Consider the following 14576-nt stretch of genomic DNA (forward strand, 5'->3'; position numbering starts at 1 on the left):
CTAGGAAAGGATCAAATAAAAGAGCTTTCTCTCCACTCTCACTCACTTTCCCTGTTTCTTGAGTCCTTGCCCTAGAGTGTGACTGGGAAGGTCTGAAGACTCCTGTCTCTAAAGATCTGAGCCACTTTAAACTAAATGTTCCCTAGGCCTTATGCACAAAGCATTTCACATTAGCACAAAACAAACAGACATCAGTGCCTGGCATTATAATGATTCAGTTTACTAAGTGAAGTTAATTTTAATTTCTTATGTGCAGATAAGTAAGCTAAAAAAAAGGAAAATGAAAGAAACAACAGATGAAAGTGAATTATGATCTTGCTTACTTGGTGAGAAATTTCTGTATGCTTTTTTAAGATTTAAATTGAGTATTCTGATCAATGTATTTCCTCCATTCAGTAGCACATTTCTTCTATGAAACACAAATTTGAACAAAGTTCCCATGAGTCAAGAATAGCTCTGTTAAGCAGTCAAGTTCTTCTTCGTCATTATAAACTGGGCAACATGCAAATGAGCCAAAGAATGCAAAATATCATCATCAATCTATTTGGCTTTAGCCTATGGAGCCTCTTTTTTCCCAGTGTATTTCTCCAATATTTGTTCTGAATGTTTACATGTAGATAGATTTTGTTATGCCAAGCTGCTTCTCAAGGTCCCTCCAAAAGATAATCAAGGTTTCAGTTCAGAACTGCTTGCACAGTCAAAACTTGACTTCACCAACTCATTTCCTTGGATGACATAGAATCATAGAATCATAGAATCATAGAATCACCAAGGTTGGAAAAGACCTTCAAGATCATCCAGTCCAACCGTTCACCTATTCCCAGTAGCTCCCACTAAACCATGTCCCTCAACACAACATCCAGCCTTTCCTTGAACACCCCCAGGCTCGGTGACTCCACCACCTCCCTGGGCAATACATACATTCTGAGGAGCTCTTTTGCCCCTACAGAAGTTGGAGGGAGATTGACAGTCCTTTTTTTTTTCTTTTTAGAAGAAGCAACTCTTAAACAATAGTTTAGAGATCGCACTCATAATGCATTTAGCAAAACATAATGCAAGGTTTTTACACTAAGAGATATCTCTGACTGTGAATAAATATTAGCTGACAACTTGTTCCCAGATCTTTGTGCTGATTTTGTTCTTCTAATCTGCAATTTTTGTTTCTCTGTGAGTCACAGAAATGTAGTCGATGTTGTAGGCACTCTAATTAGTACTTGATGTGGAGAATAGAGGCCTTTTGTCTTTACTTTATTCTTAAGCTTTGACTATAACTTCAGATTAGTATGTAGCTTGTTTTACTTCTGCTGAAACTATCGTGAAACAGAAAGGGACAGCCCGAAGTCTGAAAGAAGAAACTGAAGCCAACACAAGATAAAAGGGTACTGAACAGAGAGAATATTTTTGTTTGATTCTTATACCCAGAGGAACTGCAAGAAAGTGGCAAATCCACATTTCCAAATTCACACTTGAATGTTCAGTACTGTTCTGGCAACATATAAATTAAAAATCAGTAGGAATTGTTTGATTGGCAGAAGTAGGAAGATAAGAGCATCCTTCTGGCTATAAAATAGCCTGAGTATCACTAGTAGAAATCTCTGCACACTACTGTGAGCCTTTCTGAGAAGCTTCTTGACTCTGTTTCTCTACATTAAGACTGGTAGCAGGTTTAGCACTGAAAACCAACTGTAGAGGTAGCTTCTGTAAGATGAAGCCATGAGACTCACTGCCCATGAGCAGTTTTTACCCATCTTTTCAGTTCCATCACTGTAAATAGAAAATAACACCTGCAATGACCAAATGACCAGTCAAAGTCATTATCAAATATGCTTTCAAACACTCTTAATGTTTCTCACATTCCATTCAGTCTGCAACGAATCGCTGGAAAATTGCTTAGCAGGGACCACAGTGAAATCTATAGAGACATTGATGGGAACCAGTAAAAACTGAAACAAATTGTCTGGCCACTCCAGGTGAAGCTTCCCTCTGTAGGACTGAATGCTGGGTTCTGTCTGTCTCATATTGAAACGGTGAAAGACCAGGTGTGCAAGAAGAATATAGAAGAGCAAACTGACATTGGAGTGGATATCAGTTGCTGAAATATGGAACTATATTCCAAAAAAGCTCTTTCCCTGCTCAATCTAAGCTTGCTGGATTTCTTCCTTTGAAGCTGCTTCCTAAGCTTCCTGATCACTGCACAATCACCTAAAAGCAACCATCATATTTTCTACTTTCTTCTGACTGTGTTTAGAACCTGTAATAGATATTAAAATGTTCAAATACAATCTGCAAGAGTTTCATGTAGGAATGAGTTATGAGTGAGTACTGAACCTTATATGACAAGATCCTCTCTTGCAGCCCTAAACAAACAGAGAAATTTCTGTGCAAAGCAATTCCTATTGCTTAGTATGCAGCTTTTTGTTGAGAATCTGGGTTTTGCAGATTATTTTTATGAAGTATTCTCTCTGTAATAACACTAAACTTTGGTCTCCCTACTGAGTTTAGTCATCTAAAACATTAGCATTATATTGATTAACTTAAAGACAAGTAATTCCATGCTCAGGCTTGCTCTGAAGTCTATTTCTTTCCCCAAATCAAATGATGTGGTGCAGGAACAAGAAAGAGTCCTCCCTCTTCTATGGAAGATGAATAATGATTGATAGAATTATGGCAGAATCAATACTTCCTCTAAAACTCTAAACAATTAAAAAAAATTAGTTTAGCTAATTAGATGTGCTCCCTGTAGACAGTCTGTTGCCTTTTTCTTCCATTCACATGATGGCTTTACTTCAGCCTGACAGCTGAAATCAGAAAACCTGGAGAGCTGACATGAATTGATGCCCGCCTCACTGTTTCTGTGGATCTTCCAGGGCGATTGAACAAAGGCTTCCTATGTGGAAAATCAGAGGTTTTGAACAGCTCTTGTTACCAGAAAATCTGTGGATAAAATTAAATCTGAGACAGGAAAAATGCCTCTTAACTGGAGTTGCATCAACTATGATTTTCTCCATATTATGTGCAGGAAAATACTCAAGAAGTTAACGAGCCTTTTCCAAAGTAGTCATTACAGGCAACAATTTAAAGTTTTTTTTCTTATCCATTCTGCCAAGATATTCACCTCATGTACCTTGCAGATTGCTCAGCCTAATTTTTTCTCTGCTAATTCTGTATTGTCATCTTTGCTGAAATATGAAAGAGACCTATTGGCAGAAACAATTATTGTAGCTTCCCCTCTCCTGCTTCAGAACATAATTATTATTCTTTTGTTTCATTTGGATACCATGGAAACTCTTAATTGAATTTTAATTAATAGCCAAGCTAGCTACAATTGAATATTCTTAGACTGTCATATATACCTCCAGGATTTAAACACCACCGCTAACCCACTTTAAACTCTGTTCAAGCATGTTAAGATTATGCAGAGTTATTCAAAGAAACGAAAGCTAAGAAGGGCAAAAGCTGCAGCCATATGCTTCATAGGAACTTATCAAAGAGAAACAAAGTCTATTAAGAAATGCCAAGGTTATTCCTTTGCCCAGCTAAATCATAGCTACCAATATGACTTTGGAACGGAGAACTGCTGCAAGCCATGAATTTGCAAAAGTGGAGCTGGCAAAACAGGGGAGGTGAGCAGGTCAGGCTTTGCTTTAGCAGGCTGTGCTTTTCAGAACACCTTCCTCATCTTCAGTTTCTTCTTTAAAAATGTATTTGTAGCCATGGAATTTTTTCATGAAAGGACATTACTTCAAAGACTCACATCATTTGCTTTTTTCTCCCTCTGATCCTTGTATTTGCTGCTTATAAAGAAAATCATAAATTATCACTGTGCCAAGGAAGGAAAGACAAAAATGCCTTTGCTACTTTTTGACATTTATGGATCTCATATATTTTATTATTTTATTCAGTTATCTCAAATTATTTCAAATATTATCATACCAAGCACCAACAAAACTGTAGAAGCCGTTATTTAAACACTTAGTGGGGGCAGAATCTTCCAACTTGTGTTCAGGATACTTAATCCATCCTTCCATTAGATTTCATCTGCTCAAAGCCTGTTCCCCTCCTGCGTCTTTTCTACAGAAGCTTCAGATACAGGCAACATGTGGACTGTTGTGTTTGACCATGTGATGAACACTCAACCTATTATGTAACGGATTGAAGTATCTGGTCATATTGATACAAAGAGCTTAGTCAACCAAATGTGAAAAAGCTTTTTATGATTAATGGCAATGAAAAGTTTGGGCAGTTATACCACAGTTAGACAACTGCGTGCTATTCATTTTTAAGCAGTAATATCCAACTCTTCTGTATAGCTTTAGTCACAAACAAATCCTTTCCATCTGTACAATTACTCAGCTAAAGCAATCACTTTTCAAAAGAGATTCATGAGAGCTCTTCTGTTATTACAAGAAACTCAGTAGGTGACAAGCCAGTATCTGTTTTTGTGAGCCTCTCCCTCCAAGTTTCACAATGGCAGTAGAGCAACTCAGCAAGAGGATTAAGAAGACTTCTCCCTTTTTCCTGATCCATGCAGCTGCTTTACACCTTTAACTCCTTTGTAACTTCATCGAGGTTAATTACCTTCTGCGACTTTTCAAAAAATGAACCAAATATATAGAAATACATTACGAAATCCCAATATCTGAAATGTGGTACTGTTGATAAAACTCTTTAGGATCGGATATGAATGGTTGATCAAGCCTCGCTAAGTCTTTCCGCTTTCTTTTTTGTTTTAAACCTTCGTAGAAAGGGGACTCCTGTTTTTACGACATTAATGGACTACATTTATATGGACTATATTTATATTTATAATGGATTATATTTGATGGCAACACTTCAGAAATGTTTATTTTTAGAGTCCAAATGACCAGTCTATTTTCTGAGCTACTTTAATAATTTTCATTGCATGGATCTAACCTAACAGTGAAGGATTTGTAATATTGTTTGACATGGTCTTTTGGGGCACGAATTATGATTTCCTGGAGTGGATTTCACTTGAGTTTTTCACAATTTAAATTGATGAAAAAAGAGATTAGAACAAGCCAGAAGTTTTCATGAACCGAAGAGTTTTTACTTGATTTTAGTGAGCTGTGCTTGTGCATTCATAGGCAGAATAGGCTGTGCAGCAATCATCTGACATTTTACAGCTCTCACACTCAATGAATACAGAAAAGAGAGAGCTTTCTGCAACACAAATAGATCTCATTACCAGGTGATGCATGAATGCTCTCATATGCACACTCTGCAGCATGTAGGAGATATGGAAAATTAGGAATGGCATAAAATTAACACAGAGCTTGCTGTTTCCTTATCTCTTAGGATGTAATTTAATGATTAATTCTCATAAGAACAGGTTCTGTCAACTGATCAATGCAAATGGAAACTGGCTAATACCTGCAGTGATGGTTTTTAAGGAGACCATGGCTAGAAAACTTTAAACATCAACAATAACAATTGTATTCCAGCACAGACCCTTTCCTTTCAAAATATGTACATATTTTACACATGGGGTTTGATGGGATATGAGCCTTTGTTGCATACAGCCTAGTATCTTCTGTTAACTGCCTCATTCATCCTCTCTCTCACGTGAGAATATAATTTTCTGTATCCGCATATCGACTTTAAATCCTTAACATTTGAGCACAGCATTGGACTTTGTAAAATAAACCAACCAAAAATGTCACTGAAGGTCAGCTACTGACCCTTTGCCTCTACCAAATCTTTTCCAATTTCATTATTGATTTTAAGTTGGACTCAGAGCTCTTGCTGAGCTCTTCATTAGGAACTTTTATTGTTTAAAACTGCAATAGAGGGTTTTATTGCTCTTGTCTTCAATTAGTTTGCCCCTATTAGCTGGTGCTGCTCTGAATCTCCAGATGCTTATTTCTCATTCTACTGCCTTCTATTTTTCTTCTGTGATTTTTACACACTTTTGCTATTTTCCCTCTCTTTCACTATGCTTATTTCATGAACTATAACTTGCAAAAAATTTAACATGCATTTCACATGTATGAAATCTCTCTTGGAATGCACTAAGCCATATTCATTCTGAAAGTCTTTTAATCTATCATAAATTTGTATATGTCCTACTTCTCTGGAAAAGCTTCCTTGTTATTAGACCTTTAGTAAAAAAAAAAAGATAAATGTATTTCTTATACTTAGGAAAATGAGGAATAACTTAAAATAAATCATGAAGATGGAATATAATTGAGAGTAACAAGTGTAAAAGGACTATAGAATGACTGACTGTATATGCTCAAAAGGGGGAAAAGTAGAGTACAATATGGCCTAGTGCAGTATAGCATATTATTATCCAATGAGAAATCTGTTCTGCTGAGAAATGGCATCCTGTTGGTGTCAGCTTTCAAATATGTTGACATTTCTACTCAACTGGGTGTCCTAGAGCAGGAGTAATTACCTGATGTCTACTATTCCTTCTTATTACAAGAATATTGTGCAACCATCATAAGCATTTTTGTTTCATTTATGATGAACTCTGCAGAGGAAATGGAAAGCTACTACCCTGAGCTCAGTGACCTTATGAGCTGTATCCCAAAAGCTTGCTCGACTTTCAGAACTGGATGTATACTTAAGATACAATTTCTTGACTCCATGGGGTGGACAGTACCAACAGCAACAGTATATTATCCTCTGTGAACTTGGTTGTGTCTTACAACAGCTGAAAAATATCAAGAGCTTTAAATACATCCAAGGCTTTTTCAAAGCCACATTAGTAACATGAATAATGTTTGAACAACCTTTGGCATATGTGATTATTACAGTTTGATGAGAGACTGCAACACTTATTACAAAACTGCATCCAAAAGTTATCTTAAATATTGACTAACAATTGCAAAGCAAATGCTGAAGCTAGTCTTGGAAAATATAACGTCAAGAAATGATAAAGAGCTGGGCTGAAGCTGACTGCTGCTGCATCTGCTTCTGAAACTCTTTGTGAGAACAGTAATATTAGGAAGAACAATAAACTTAATATGATGTTCTGTTCTTGCCTTGATCAAATTAGGTTAAGTGTACAGAAGTTGCTTTCGTTCAACAGTTGCTTAAATAAGATTCACAAGTATCAGATATCCTAAACTTCATCGGTGGCAAGATGACTTTTAGAGAATTTTATTCTTGAGACTAAACCAGGTTACTTTGTATGAAAAGTCTCCTACTTTTATGCTAAGGGTGATGAATCGAATATCCTAACAATCACCATATGTGCACAGGTGAAGGCAGCTTTTGGAAAAGCACTGGTTAGAGTTAAGACAACAGTTCAAATCTGTGATAATCACACCAATACAAAAATACTGAGCATTTAGATCTAAGCATTGACATATGTCTTCAATCAGGTGCATGACATCATGAGTTCATTGCCATTTTTGACAAGCTAGCACAAGAAAGGTTCAACTTCTTGTTGATTATCTGGAAAGACAGCTAGATATTTGATTCAGACAAACTCCCGACTACAAGATTGCACTAAATTTTATTTATGGTTAATTTTGATGGATGTTGTCTCTTTGATTCTCTTGGAGTTTCTGGGCTGAGAGGCATTGCTATGCCTTACAGAAAAGAAACTTCTGGTATCACAGTGTGGCATTGGCTAAAGGGCAGAAAAACTGGCATAATTTTTACAGCTTGAAAATACCTGGAAAAGTACCAGAGGCATTATCTATAGATCTGCACATTTTTTTTTGGATTTAATGAAAATATTTGAGACAGTGAGCCAGCCTGGACTTTGAAATATGATGGTAAAATTCCTCTAGCCAAGAAATTTTGGTTACTCTTGAGACAGAAATCTAGTGGTATATATAGAACAGTCCATTCCAGTGTAATAATGAGCCAACAGCGATTAAAATAAAAAATGTTTATTATGTAAATATAAGAAAATTACTGAGCATTACTTTCTTGCATTAAATTAAAGTTGGAGAAGGTTAAATATCCTTTCTATATTTTCTTGTTTATCAACACAATTGTTTTATGTCTACGTAAGCTCTTACACAACACTGTCAATGTCTTTTGAAATTTCAGCTTAGCAAATAGCTTTGATTATATCAGTCAGGCATTTTAGGATGCCCTATAAACCACAGTCAACTTTGAAATCATCATTTTATTGCCTTTATTCCAGTCACTACCAGTAAATATTGAATTTCTCCAGAAATACCTAGAAATTCCAAGACCTACTTGGAATATATCTAGATTATATGGTCAGGGATCAATTGTGTAAGCTTCATACATGTTAATTGGATAGCATACTTTCAAACATTCCCTCCAGCATAAATATTGGCAAGATCTAACCAGTTTATTATGTAATCAAAGTTGAATTTGCAAGCAAATATTTGCATTATGTTTATTTGTGTCATATTGCTAAATATCTTAAGATACCTCTGCAGTCTTACCAAGGTAAAGACTGGGTTTTGAGATGTGGAATAAGTTTACTTAGATAAGTGTGAGAATCACAAAAATTTTCCTACAAAATTTGCATTGCTACCCAGAATGGGTTGTGACACTGGTCTTCCTTTGCCTTCTTTTGTCTGAATATTCATTGCTATATTTTAAAAGATATTAGATCAAAGGAGCTTGCTCATACATTGAACGTAATATAAACAATCCCTTTGGTGCCTGGAAGCTCCATCTTAGACAACCGACCTTCCTCTTGCAAGGCTCTGTTTCAGCGTGCAGGAGCTGCCTGTTTTTTTCTACTTCATCAGAAGCACAAGAGGCAGTTCATCTCACCTAGCTGTAGACATCCCTACTACTAAAAGCTATAGCTGAGCTGGTCTGTCTAGCATGTCCATAATGTTTGAGGGAAATGGTATTCTGTGGTACACATCTGTTGGTCCATTCTGGACAGGATATAAAACCCATCCTAGAAATACCAGAAGTGCTAATGTCCTCACTTTTTAGAAGAAAATCTAAAATCACTACATATCTGCTTTGAAGATATTGACATCACTTAGAGGACTTACTGGTTCCCCTGTTTATATTGTGGAGAATCTGTCCTACTGCTTAAGCACTACTCAGCAGGAATGCCAGGAGACAAGCAAGCCTTCTGCACAGCCTCTGAGGTTGGTATTTCAAAGTGATACAAGGGTCAGGTTTGATTGACAAAGAAGGCTATAAGAAAGATTCAGATTGGGAGAGTGGTTAAGGAAAAGATGCAAATGTCATTTTTAGCTGCCTCTATGAGAAAACTGGCAGCTACTCATATTTACCTTGGCTTTGGATATTCTTCAGTATCCCAAAATAAGGACAACTATATTTTTTTCAGAGTGCTCTGAGTTTCACTTTAAAGAAAGTGATGTCTGAAATGTCTAATTAGAATTTAGCTAAAAGCAGCCTGACTTCTTGAAATATGCCAAACAAATAAATGTCCTTTACAATTCAATGGGACTTGTTAACCAGTTTCTAACAGTGAGGCAAAGGGAAGGTTTAGGAACACTGAAACAATGAAGAGAAGATTTGGGCACTGAAAATCTGTAGCATTTTTAAACTCATATCAGAAGGGAGATATTAGATAACTGTAATCAGAACCGGTGCTGAAATCCAGGATTTGCAACTGGCTAAGGAACCTTACAGTCCTTTCCACTATAGAAACTATTCTGCAGCTACTCTAGTGTGTACGTATCTAAGAGCAAAACCAAAAATCTGCAAGAGTCGTACACATAGGGCTGCAAGGAAACTGTGCCTATAGTGTCCTACTGTAGCATACTTTCATAAACAAAATCTAATAAATAATAAAAATAATCTGAAATTTTGTAAAAATTATTTAAAAGATTCCCTCAGGTAATGCAAAACCTCCCCCCAAAATCCAAATTATTTACATCTGTCTTTCACCTGCATTTTGCAGACCTAATTTCTTGCACAGAGCAGGTCTAGAATAGAGGTGAAACTGAGCAGTTTACGAGTATCTCAATAAATCCTTTATAAGCATTGCTATAATAAAGGCTGAATCATAAGTATGCACTTTATGAGCTTTTTTATGAGCTTATATGAAAATTTTTGAATCCCATCTGACCAAGTGTCCTATTCACAATGCGCACAATGTGTTTCAACATGCCCTGAGGGAGGTGTCTATTTGTGGTTCATTAATAAGAGCTGTTTTCCAAAGAGCTGTCTGTTATATAATTATAAAGAACACTAAAAAATGACCTCCCAATTTCCATGATGAGGCTGTTCAGTGTCTTCTGATGGCACGAAAATGGATGAAAACATCTGCACAGCCCTAACTTCTTGTCTAATGAGATAGCTCTTACGTGTTTTCTCTTGCTTAAGCCATGCAAGCAAATTTTTAAATTGCATCATATTATGTGTTGGGTGTAGGGATGAAACAGAAATTATACTAGATACTTGTCTGTCTATCTGCAGGCAAGTAACAGTGTTCCCTCTCGTGTAGCTGTGTGTGACACAGTGTGGGAACGTCAGGATGCAACTGTGGCTGTGACATGTCAATAAGGGGAATAATACGTTACAGGAACAGTGGCTGAAAGATGAAAGGCTTTCTTTTGACGCTGGCATCACATTTGAGCAAAGAAGGTGCTGCAGTGTGGTCCTTCCATCTCAGCCATCTGTATGACAGAGCTGGGTGCTGGTTTCCTTTGCCTATGTGAAACAGCAATGCTATTATCCAATGTGCCTGGGAAACAGTCGTTTTGCTTGCAGTGGGCTTTGAGCTGCTGGAATTAAAGCTGCCCAGTAAAAACAAAACATTATGATGGCTCTAAAGTTGAACGGTATACCAAAACATGGAAAAGAAAGTGACTTGCTGGAGTATTTGAAGTGCCTCCAAAAGTTTTGTTTTGTTTTTTTTTTTTTTTTTTTTTTTTTTTTGCGATTTTTACAGGAGATTTTTGTAGTACTTCAAAGTTTCTTGCATTGGGTCAAGGAATAGTGGGGTGAATAGATCTTGTGCTATTTCTGTTGGTAGCCAAATTACCAGTAAAGGAGAAACACTCTTTTCTTTTTTGCCTTTTTCCTACAGTCTCTTACTGTAGTCCTTGATAATGAAAAATCAACATGAATACCACCATACTGTATTTTCTCTTTCAATTTTTCAAAAGAAGTACTTGATGTTATCCTCTTCAGATCACCTGATATCATGTGTAACACTGTTCTATTGTAGAAGTCATTAAAGAGTAGCATTCCAAGCTATGTTCGAAGTCATTACCACAGGAGTAGAAAAAGAGGCATTTTTCAGGCTTTTTATTAAATCTTCATGTATAAATTAATCTATAAGTGTTTAATATATGATTAATTGATATTTCAATAAATAATGAATTCCTATAGCCTTCATCAAGTAAATAGGTTGCCAATTATCATGGCTTATTACTTGCTTCTAATGTATTTATATCCGTCTGGAAAAAGCACAGCTTAGATCTGTAGTAGCTGACATCTATTAATCATTTTAAATCACTTATAAATGTAATACTTGAAAGATATGTCTTTTTAAGCACATGAAAAATAGCGATGTCAGGTTTCTTAAAAAGGAGGAACCCTTTAGATCTTGGTTGTGTTCAGTATGATCAGTGTCTACTTTGATTTTTTTGCTTCTCCCAACTGATGATGTGATCTTCCTCTGGCAGCTTTCCTTTGACAGTGTCAACACTTGCTGTTGCTTGTTCGTGTGTAAATACTACTTAATAAGTCTCCACATTCATATACTGTCATGCCATGGTAGTAAAATAAACCACCATCCTTTTCAGGTATAGGTAGCATCAGATTTGAGCTTTTCTTTCAACAGGAAGATAAAATAAAATGCTGAGTAATACTGCTGCTGTGTTTTTTTCAGCACAGTGAGCTGAGTTGATGTGGAATTAACTAAAGACAGGAAAAAAACAATCCCACTGATTCCACCTCATGTGAATTACAGGCCTCAGAAAAGGTTTTCATGTGTAGAGACCTGATTTAAGAGCTCTCAGACAGAGGGTAAAAAGAGAGGGAAAAAATATGTTGGTTTCCTGTGTTGCTTTTTTGTTTGTTTGTTTGTTTGTTTTCCTGTGAGCAGCACAGAATCTCAGTGAATCAGTCTGCACAGACTTTAGTTCCTGGAGTCTGGAAACCATGATTCACCTCTATTGTGTAGCAAGTGCTCTGGCGAGGTAGATCTTGAAGTCCTACCAGATTTGTTCACAGAAACTAAACAATAAAGGGGAAATGATTGCATAATGTTAAATATTTCCTACTTAAATTTCCTTCCAGGAGTAAAGGTCAGCACTACACCCTTCTGACTAAAACAGAAGTCAGAAAGATGGGATTGACACTGGTTCATAAGGAAAGTCTACCTAAAGGAAGTAAAAGGATAGGGAAAGTTCTACTTAATAAGGATTATTGCATGTTTATAACTCTTCCTTTCATTATAAATTTTAGTGACACACATGTTTTGATATGAGTCAAAAGTGCCCTGAAATCAATATTATCTGACCTGGTGGTAGGCTCAGACAGACTTGCATTGCCAGTTTTCTGATACTAAGAATATCACACATATTGTACATAGGTTTGTGCCATTCTCCACAAACTAACTATGGGCTGTGATTAAGTCGGATTTAACTCAGATATAATGTGTTACCATACAGCTGCGATTTAACTCTGAAGACTCTGAGAGGGGGTGGGTAGCAATGAAATTGCTTCTGGTATTTTTGATGTAGGTGGACAACGTTGCAGCTACTAAGTCCTCTCTGACAGAGCCAGGTGTGGGTGCAAGATGCAGCCCATGGAGGGAGAATCAAATTCAGTTCATGATTTCCTCAGGGCCCCAGTGCATGGACAAAGTGCTCACATCTCCAGCTTCAAGACGTGTAAAAGCACAAAGGTACAAAGTTTGAGATCTACAAGGGAACAGCGCTTAGTATTCTGCAGTGATCAGAGGGAGGATCACAAAGCAATTAAATTACATCAAACTCTACATTCAGATATGTCTAAAAATAAATGATATGACTCTCAGCAAATGTATTAAAAAAAAACAAACAAACAAACAAACAAAGTGACTCTTTCTAGTGAAAAGTACAAAGAGTTATAAGATGTATTGCTGTTTTTTACTGTAAGAAGGAAGAAAAGCAGAAAGAAGTTTTTCCCAACTACCTGCAACAAGGACAGGAGAAGGTGTGTAACAAAGGGTATTATTTATATACTGCCAGCAGAAAGGACTGGTGGTAGCCTATCCCTACTGCCAGAGGTGGACAGTGAGAAAGTCCATGAAGTCTGACATACCACTGCTGTCGTAACTGCTGTTACTGTAGTAACTTCAAAGCACAGCCATATTAACACTCCATAGTATTGGCTCAATACTAACACAGGCCAAAGAATGATCCTTCCAATAAAGCTGTATCATTCAAAAGCAGAACAAAGTATTCCTTCTGCTAAAACCTGCTGATCCGTGCTAATTGGAAATATAATATTTGATTGCAGTGAGGACAAACCAATCTCTTCAGCTATATGAGTATTTGCAGAATCTGAATTTTTCATTTACTTTTTTCCACTGCTCTGGTCATGTGGATGCCAGTGAATTGCAAAGGCCATTTCTGCATTCTGCTGCTGGACCTAGCCCTTCTCTGCCATTTTTGATGCCATCTACTCTTTCTTCCACTTTGTTTGATTGTTTTCTTTCTATGTGCCATCCTAAATCACTTCCCATTCCTCCCAGATGAGTTTCCTTGTCTCAGTTGAAACAGTTTGTCCAACATTTGGATGTTTCCAGCATTTGGAATGACAGAATCACAGAATGGTTTGGGTTGGAAGGCATCTCAAAGATAGTGTAATTCCAACTCCCTGTCATGAGCAGGGGCACCTTCCTCCAGATTAGGAGTCCAAAGTCCCATACTAAAAATAATGAGAGCTTTAAAAAATATCATGCAGTTGTCTCTCAAATTATAAAGGACCGACATTTCTGAAGGCCTTTTCTTTTCCATGATAATCAGTGTTGAGCAAATTTATGACTCATGTAGTTACTTGGGTAGTGTTTCAAGGAGCTGAAGTTGGGCAGGCAAAACAAGCACATAAGCAAGAATTCTGCTTCCACTGGAACAGAACCATATGGGCACAGAATTTTACATGCTTATGAAAAGATGTGTTGTAAGACATGAAATACCAGCGTTGTAAAATATGGAGAAAAAAATTCTGTGTTTGGTTAAGTGCTAAAGTGATAGCAAAAATAAAAAAAGGTAAATGAAATAGTTTGTGCATGCAAATTATATTGTTTCAAATGAATAACATAGTGCAGATACAGATGACAACAAGCAGAGCCATATATTTGTCTTTGTCATAGCTGTTCAAATTAACTAAAAAAAACCCACCGCAAATAAGTTGGGGATCTAGAAAGCTTGTGTCTAAGCCATAAGCACAAGAATGCTGGTGTTAAGGCAGAGTAAGACAATCAGAAACAGACTTGTCATTAAACTGACAGTTCTGAGTTGCTGATGTTCTTAGAGAAAAAAGAATTTATCATTTTTGTGAGAGATTTCATAGTAGAGACAAAGAAATCCAATGGAATAGTAGGCAAAGAAACTTTGATGCAGTAAATTTGTAACCTGAAGTGACAGTGCTAATTAGAAAAAATGGATGACAAAATTCTCTTAAGTGCTGAA

The sequence above is a fragment of the Lagopus leucura genome, unplaced genomic scaffold (genome assembly GCF_019238085.1).
Source record: "Lagopus leucura isolate 7727_CA_CO unplaced genomic scaffold, USGS_WTPT01 Super-Scaffold_702, whole genome shotgun sequence".
Lineage (NCBI taxonomy): Eukaryota > Metazoa > Chordata > Aves > Galliformes > Phasianidae > Lagopus > Lagopus leucura.